General features: G+C 37.8%; 1 pseudogene; it reads right to left on the bottom strand.

Annotated features, from left to right (window-relative positions):
- Window positions 1-300: 300 nt before the first annotated feature.
- LOC141599984 (uncharacterized) lies at window positions 301-3,716 on the bottom strand (annotated as a pseudogene).
- Window positions 3,717-9,348: the final 5,632 nt, after the last annotated feature.

Raw genomic sequence — 9,348 nt, 5'->3', positions numbered from 1 at the left:
AAAATCAAGTTCAGAGTATTTTGAGAAGCATCCTTATAGTTTAGAGTATTCTTATTAAATAATCATTTTTAATAATGTGTAACTAAATATATTAACATTGTAAAACGTGTCTCGACAAATGTGAAAAGGTTCAATGTTACCATTGATGTGGTATGGAAGGAGTAGCTCTTTAGACCCCTTACATTCCATGCACCAAAATTAATCATTAAGGGTGAGGACCACCTCACGATCCTACAAATATTGCAAAATTGACTTATTTTAGGCCATGTCTCCTGACATTATGTGAATATTTGTTCACAATAACACCCAAAAACACTTAAAATTCATTAGTTACCACATAAAAGCAGCCAAAAGTGTATCTCATAAAGAACAGTGGTAGAAACAAAAATGCTTTTACATTTCAAGAGCTAAAGTTAACTATTAGGCTTCAAAAATTACAGTACCACTAAGACACTACTAATCATTTATCATCATATCCAAAGCTTTCATCACCAACATCTTCACATCATGGACCATTAACACTAGTACCAGTGCCAGATTGGATATTTTCGTCGTCTTCATCAGCATGAAACTCATGGTCAACAGGGTCATGCATGCGACTTGATTCATTTGAGCCAATCACGGTTACACCAACTTCATCATCGCTTATTTCAAGATATTCAACTTCATTATCTTGCATAAAAGAAATTATTGTTAGAAAAATAAAATTACTTTTATCAAACTCATGGTCACCAGTGGTAGAAGTTTGACTATTAAACAGAAAAAATAAAAAAAGCACAACCAGAGGGATACTTACTTTCATTTTCATTCAGATCATTATTTTTCTCATTCTCAGCGTGTGATGATGCCTCTCATGCATATCTTCTTGCTGCTCTATTAATGACATTTAACCATGTTTCACTTGAAGGAAGAACGGGTTCTTCCCTCTCTGTAATCCGCTCATCATCTGAAGGTAAATCCTCTAATATAATCGACTCTTCAATTACAGCTTTCTTTTGTCGCCTACGCTTGAGTTTGAGATTGTACATTATAAAGACTAAATCATTCATCTTTTGTTGATGTAAATGATTCCGCTTCTTCATATGCACCTGTCAATAGTAACAAAAATTCACAGTATGACCTTGTTCGACTATCCAATCATATACACATAACCTTACTGAAAAGTAAGTGAAAAAACTCGCTTTACCATTTCAAAAGCGCTCCAATTTCTCTCACAACCAGAAGAACTACACGTCAAGCTTAGAATTCGTATGGCAAGATTTTTCAACTCCGGACAATCATGTCCATATAAATCCCACCAATCAGCTACGATTTATAACAATGTTATGGAACCAAAATACTAGTTGACTTGTAATAAAGCATAAGATGCTCAAAGAAAATAAATAAACCATACCAGGTGTTTTTTTGGTTCTGGTCATCACAGCAGTAGGTGACCCAAATAGACCCTTTGCATTCTTGAAAGCATCCATTTGAAGATCTATAAGCATCCTTTCTTCAGGGTCTGACACCATTCTTTGCAAACAGGCATATAATCCAATTTTCACTTCCGGAGTAGATTTAAAATCTGGACTGTTTTGAAATTGCGGGTTCAAGAAGTAGCCAGCAGCATGAATAGGCCTATGCAATTGAGCCTCCCAACGTTCATCAATTATGTCCCATATCGGCTTATAACTAATCAATAAAAGAAAATAGATAAACAATTAGAGGTAGGCAAGTAGCAAATAAGGTTAAACTAAGATGTTAAAATAAGTATAAAGAAAGAGCAATAACATACTTTTTTTCAACATTACTAAAATTCGCTTTGATTTGATCTTTTGCCTGAGACATTCCCTCGTAAATGAAGCCCGTAGCTGGGTTCTCATCGGAATCTACCATACGAAGAACTTTAACTAATAGCATCGCTACTTTTAAACATGTGACAACTCCTGGCCAAAATCCTTTAGTATCTAAGATGATTCTCTGCACTTTCTTTCCATCTATTGTTTTACCAAATTTGTTATTTCTCCACTTAGCAAAAGCAAAAAATGCTAAGAGAAGGGCCTTTTGTTCATTTAAGCATCTTAATGTCAAATACGAAGTAGCGAATCGAGTCACTGCAGGCCTGATCAGCTTTCTACCTTTTGTAAACTCTTTCATCCATGTATGGACTAATGTCCTTGAGTAGATGTAGGTTGTGATCTTTCTTGCTTTAGTTACTGCTACACCATAACTCTTAATCTTTTTATCGAGATCCTCCAACATTAGATCAATACAATGTGCTGCACAGGGTGTCCAAAATAGTTTAGGTCTTTTAACCATTAAGCATTCTCCTGCTGCTTTATAGTTTGCAGCGTTATCTGTAACAATCTGAACAATGTTCTCTTCACCAACCTTCTCTACAACTGCATCGAGCATCTCTAATACTTTGTCGGCAGTTTTAGAAATGTCAGACGTGTCAATAGATGATAGAAAAACATTGCCCTTAAGGCTATTCAACTAAGAAATTACAAATTGAACGCCTTTGTCTATCACTCCATCCATCAGACATTATAGTACACCCTGTTTTCTTCCATTCTTCTTTGTATTCATCAAATATTTTCATCACATTTTGTACTTTCTTGTTCAAAAATTTTACTCTGATCTCATGATAAGATGGGGCTGAAGTCCAATACCAAACTTAGCAATCTTTTCAATCATTATAGATTTATAGGAAATTCGGGATTGTTAACAGCATTAAACGGGATAACACTTGTGTAAAAAAAAACGAGCAATCTGCTGACATACCTCCTCCCTTTCTTCTGTTTTATACTTCTGATTAAGAGTTGATTGTAAGGATACACCTTTCTTTGTTACAAATGAATCCAAAGAACCCCTTCCCTTGTGGTTATTGCCATCAGAACGAGATACTTCATAAGAATCCTCGTCACCAATGTCATGGAGTTTTCTCTTTTTCTTATTTGCTTCCTCCATATTATTTTCTAATATAGCTCTAAATTCATGTTTTACTTTATCAGGAACTTGTAAACAAGGTTTAACATTGTTGTGAGTCCCAGCAAGAAGATGTTTTAACCTAAAAATACCACCAGCCCGAACAACCCCGCAATATTAACATCTAACCTTCCGAGAACCACTATCTACCTCAATCTCATGCTCCCATCCAGGATCACTTCTATTACCGAGGGCATTTTTTTCCGAGAACCACTATCTACCTCAATCTCATGCTCCCATCCAGGATCACTTCTATTACCGAGGGCATTTTTTCTTTTAATAGACCCTGTGCTTGACATATTGTATACTATATACAAAGACACATGAACAGGAAAATCAATTAAAGCACAAACACTAATTACTACTTTCTCCGTCCCATTCATTTGTTTACCCTTTTTAATCAAATGTAAACAAATGATTAAGACGGAGGGACTAGGGAGTATAAACAAAATAGTAGATTTGTGTCAAAATTACTAAACTTTGAATAATAAAAAAAGCAAACGAAGAAAAACTACAATAAAAAATCAAAATTGTAACAACTAACAATCAAATCAAACAAATTTCCCTTAAAGACGAAAAACAATCAAATTTAAGCACATACCTTGAGGTCAATTTAGAGAACGCACCATCAAAGATTGAAGAATGAAGAACTAGGATTTTAGGGTTATACCTTATACGAGGTTGTGTATGTTTATCAAATGAATTGGCTTTTTCTTTGTTTTTGGATTTCTGGATGCTTCTTTTAGTGTTTGGGCTTCTTCTTTATGGACTTTTTATACTGGGCCCTTGTCAAAATGTTTTAAGTTCTTAAAATTGGCAATTTGGCATGTGCTAACGTGTATTTCTAGCCTTTCTTATATAATCGTTAAGATCATATAATAATCGCGATCCCACCGATCCTAACGATCCTGAACCAATCCCAATGCGATCCTATGGAGTACCGATCCTATATACGATCCGGAACGTTGGGTGTATTTTGGATCGTAGGATCGTACGATCCGGATCGCGATTTTAACATTGATAATCCTAGCTGGGGTGAAAATATTAATATGACAACTGGGCATTGGTGTGACCATAGGAGTAGCTGGTATAGCTATGGTTGCAGCTGGTGTATTACCCTCTGTATCTCTTTTTTGGACACCTAAAGCTGGAAACTCATTCACATCAACATTAACCACCTCCACTGTTTTAGTCTTAGGAACCCAAGCTTGATTTGGTTTAGTTTTAACAGCAGGTTTCTGAAGATAGAATTCCTTCCTCCTACACATTGCAGCAGAATGACCAATTCCTTTGCATTTAGCACATGTGATAGGCAACCAGTCATACTCAACTGCAACATGAATTTCCTTCCCTAATTCATCCTCAAACAATACACGCATTGTAACACTCCAACTATCTGGCCAAGATAATTGGAGCGTTACCGTCTCGGTTTCCCGAGGTAGTGAAATCGGAGAAACAATCCAAGAATAATTTTATAATTAGAATGTTTAATGTTTACAATGAATAAATGAATAACGAAAGATTACAAGTCATGGCCCCTAAGCTAATCTAATCAAACATGTCCGACTCGGAGATCATCAAGTTTCGTCCCTTCTCCCGCATGCTACCAAAGCTAACCTGTAAATAACTGCTCCCCATATGATCGGAAATATCATATGGATCAACACAGGCCACCTCGAAAATAGGTGACATTTACACGGACACAACAAACGTCAATTTCAATGATAAATGCAAGACATGACATAATGAGGAACTATGCAACATGTTGATTATATGAATGAGACTCGAATAAATCAACATCATACCGGTACAGGGACACGCCCAGACATACCCATAACCATCATTACCGGTACCGGGAAACGCCCAGAAATACCGACTATCGCACTAGGTACCGGGACACGCCCAGACGTACCGGGTCCGAAAGCCAACCGGATCCCCTGCCAGACGTCGTGTCTCAACCACACGCGTCCCTCCGTACTCAAGTCATTAATGTGCACATTCCCCTTGGAGTGGGAAGCTCCAAGAGGCGACCCGAACGTAAGACGGTTTCTCAACCGTCTTACGTCTCCTCAACAATCAACCACCACCATCAAAGGTCTCCAACACAATTTATTCACAACTATACATAGAAAAAGGAAGAGCCACAATAAGCATATGACCAATTCATGAATTCCCTCCCACATGTTATGAATAACAACCCTTCCAATACCCACATGACACACTAACCAATTTATGAATGCATATGACAAAGGAAGACATACAAACATGCTTATACAACATTGAAACCGAGTAGGATAACCTACCTTTAAGCTAGTCGAAATAACCAAGTATGCATCTCATAAAACCGTCTCATCTTATATAAACCATGTAATAACTATCACAATTCACTCTATACTAAATTACAACATAAAATCCCTCATTATAAGTTACTAATTACTCATTTTACCTAATTAATACCAACTAACCTCTCTTAGTAAACCCTAACTCGAATCTACTAATAAGACAAAGAGGAAACAGTGAGATTTCTACTTACAAAGGTAGATCGGGGCATAGGAGGCATGTTCCACCGTTAATCCAAGCTTGAAGTCCAAGGGAAAGGCATTTGGGGGTATTTTAGAGAGAAAGGAGAGGGTTTTAGTGTAAGAAGGAAGAAGGAGGAGAATGAATGGGATAGGGTTGGGTAGAATGGAAATCCCGAAATATTATCTCTCGGGTACAACTCAGCACACTCGATCGAGTGACCGGTTCACTCGACCGAGTGGCTCTCACTCGGTCGAGTGTACCCTCACTCGACCGAGTGCCGACTCACTTGGTCCACTTGAGGTATTACTCGGTCCACTGGAAGTCCACTAGGTCTAGTTTAGGTCTTACTTGGTCTTATCCGAGTACGTGTGGGTTCCCTCACGCGTCCCTAGGTCTAAGTACGGGTCCCACAAATGTCGGGTATTACAATCTTCCCCCCTTAAAATGAACTTCGTCCCCGAAGTTCACCACTCACTCCCTTTTCCAATTGTTTCTCGGTCTTCTCTCAAGCCTCATTCTCGGTCCTCTTGTATTTTCTTGCCCTTGTCACTCTTATTGTTATACACATGTGTCCTATCTATTCTAAGTTTCTTGTTCACTCTCCTTACTTTTCTACGTATTACGCTCTTTCTTTCTAAATTTCTCCGAGTTCTTACACGCGTAGGGAAATGCTTATCAATCTCAACCTCAACCAAAATTCTAGCAAATCCTAGCAATGTCTTAGCAACTGTTAAATCATCAATCCTAACAAATTTGCCAACCAGGGATGCTAGTTTCTCTAGGCATTTAGCACCCCAAAATTTCAAATCTAATCCAACCAATTTTACCCAGATAGGAACAGTTTTAACAGTCATCTTGGAGATCCTAATTTCTGGTTCCCAAGCCCTAAGAATTAGGGGTTTACCATCAAAAAGAAACATCCATTCTTCATAACCAAATTCAGATGCTCTACTTTAGCAAATCGTACCACAAAAATTCCATTGGGTAGGAAAGAGATCTGTGCTACCTCATAGTTCTGCCATGTTCGCCTTAAGAAGCCATCAAGGACCTCCCTTGGAGGATTGACACCAAGTACATAACCATACAGAGCTTATTTCCAGTACGCAATCTCTTCCTGGACATCCTCAGGTTGGAGCTTTAAAATTTTCGAAGAGCTAGATGCAGATTGATCCTCCTCAGCAATTGGTTCAAGTGTCCCATTCTTCTGTCAATTGCGAATAGGAACCTCCTGCATTCTTCATCTGTCTCATCTGTAACCACCACATCCACCCGAGTTTTCTCCTTCAACATATCATTCACATCGCGCTTCAAGTTATTGATTTCATGTTGTACCGGATCAACTCTATCCTCAGATTGCATCTCATGATTAGAACTATTATTTGGTAAAATTAAAGAATCGGAAGGAACTATAATATCATTAGTAGTATTTTTGGTATTTTTTGAGTAATTATTATTATTATTATTATTATTATTATTATTATTATTATTATTATTATTATTATTATTATTATTATTATTATTATTATTATTATTATTATTATTATTATTATTATTATTATTATTATTATTATTAGAATGCTTAGATGATTTCTTAGCATATAAATTATTCTCTCTCAAGGTCTGCAACACAATTCTCAAATGCTTCTCATGCTCCTCTTTATTCTTAGAATACACCAAATTATCATCAATAAAGACAACAACAAACTGATGATGGTAGGGACTAAACACTCTATTAATCAAATCCATAAATACTGCAGGTGCATTAGTCAAACCAAAAGGCATAACCACAAATTCATAATGTCCATACCTCGTCCTAAATGCAGTCTTAGGAATATCCTCCTCCTTAATTCTCAATTGATGGTAACCCGACCTTAAGTTGATCTTATAGAAAACTCTAGCTCCACTCAGCTGATCAAATAAATCATCAATTTAAGGCAAATGGTACCTATTCTTAATCGTCACACTATTCAACTCCCTGTAATCTATACACAATCTCATACTCACATCCTTCTTCTTAACAAATAAAACTGGTGCGCCCCAGGGTGATACACTTGGCCTCACATTAACCCTTATCTAGCAACTCCTACAACTGCTTCTTCAACTCCTCCAACTCCTTAGGTCCCATTCTGTAAGGTGCTTTAGAAATAGGTCCCGTCCAAGGTTTCAACTCAATATTAAAATATACATCTCTCTTTGGTGGCAAACCTGGAATTTCCTCCGGAAACACATCTTGAAACTCACTCACCACAGGAATCTCTCCTGCGCCCTTCACCTCCTCACGCAGGTTCCTCACGTGACACAATATCAACTCTCCTCCCTTCCTCAAACACGACTTCAGGGCAATTGTTGATATAAGTCTCACCTTTGGTTTCACCACAAATCCCCTATAAGACACTCTTACTCCCTTCGGTTCCTTCAAGGATACTTTCTTTTGATGAAAATCAATAAGGGCTCTATTTTTACTCAACCAAGCCATCCCCAAGATAATCTCAAAACCACCATGTGGATGTGGGAAATCGGTATATCCACGGGGTGCTTTGAAAAGGAGTCGGCACCAAATTTAAGGAAATTTGGAAACCATTTTGAAAAGAGATTTGAGTTCGATGTAAAAGTATGTGGTGGGAAGTTCGTTAATAAAACACTCACCCCCGCCCGTTGTAAACAACGGCCTCTACAAATGGACTATGATGGCTAATCGGATAAGACTATGATCGTTGTATAAAAGTGCAAACACCATTTGTGATCCTAACATGTGAATTCCGTTCTATGTCAATTTAATGCAATTAACTCGTCGAGTGGTTTAGCATGTGCAAATTCATTTTAAATAAAAACGCAAATAAATAAAGGGGTAAAAAGGCTTACGCTTAGCATAAGATAGATTAACACACCTAAATCGGGTATAGTGGACGTCACCTCCTAACCATTGAAATCGATCCAATGGGTGAGGTAGTCCTAATCGGGTATAGTGGACGTCACCTCCTAACCATTGAAATCGATCCAATGGGTGAGGTGGTCCTCCTAAAGTCTCAAAATGGGTAATGCATGAATGCAAAAAACGATCATAAGGTTAGTCCTATTAGACGTCATTTTCCTCTTCGAGTTACACACTCCCCCAGCGGAGTCGCAAAATGTGGATGTGGGAAACCGGTATATCCACGGGGTGCTTTGAAAAAGGAGTCGCCCCCAAAGTTAAGAAAATTTGGAAACCATTTTGAAAAGGGATTTAAGTTCGATGTGAAAGTATACAATAACAATTGCAATAATTCAACTAGCTACAAAAATAAATGCTAAAAAATAGACCTATAAAATATTCTAGTAAAATTTAGACATGATGTACATAAAATAAATACCAAAACAAGTTAAAGGAGACGGGAAATGGGACATATTGTCGTGCATAATATATACATTAAACATCTCGAAAACAGTAGCAAGGTGTCGACTTTAAGACGAGTTTTGAAGGTCCAAACGAAGTCGAATATGGGTGTTCTTGGACTTGTTGGAAACATGGAAGTGCAAAGTTAGCACATATGGTCAGAGGGGTGGTCAATGGTCACCCCTAAGGGTGGTCAAATGGGCGGTTTATAGGGTCTGGTCACGGACTGGACTGCACTTTTCTGGGTAGTTTGGTTACGGACAGGGCTTGTTTCGATGGTATTTTGAAGGGGTTAAAAAGCTCCTCTGCGTCTTAAATTTGGTACAGTAAAAGTTTTAAGTCTAGGTAAGGTCATGGTTGTCTCAGTTGTGGTGGATAACGATGTTTGGTGGTGTTTTCGAGAGCGAGAACAGGGCCTGGTCACGAGTTCATTCAATGTCGAAAACATGGGTGATTGTTACTAATTGGCCGAGTTACATACATTT

This window comes from Silene latifolia, chromosome 9 (genome assembly GCF_048544455.1).
Source record: "Silene latifolia isolate original U9 population chromosome 9, ASM4854445v1, whole genome shotgun sequence".
NCBI lineage: Eukaryota > Viridiplantae > Streptophyta > Magnoliopsida > Caryophyllales > Caryophyllaceae > Silene > Silene latifolia.
Note: the sequence above shows the minus strand (reverse complement) of the source record. Positions and strands in the feature narration are given on the sequence as shown.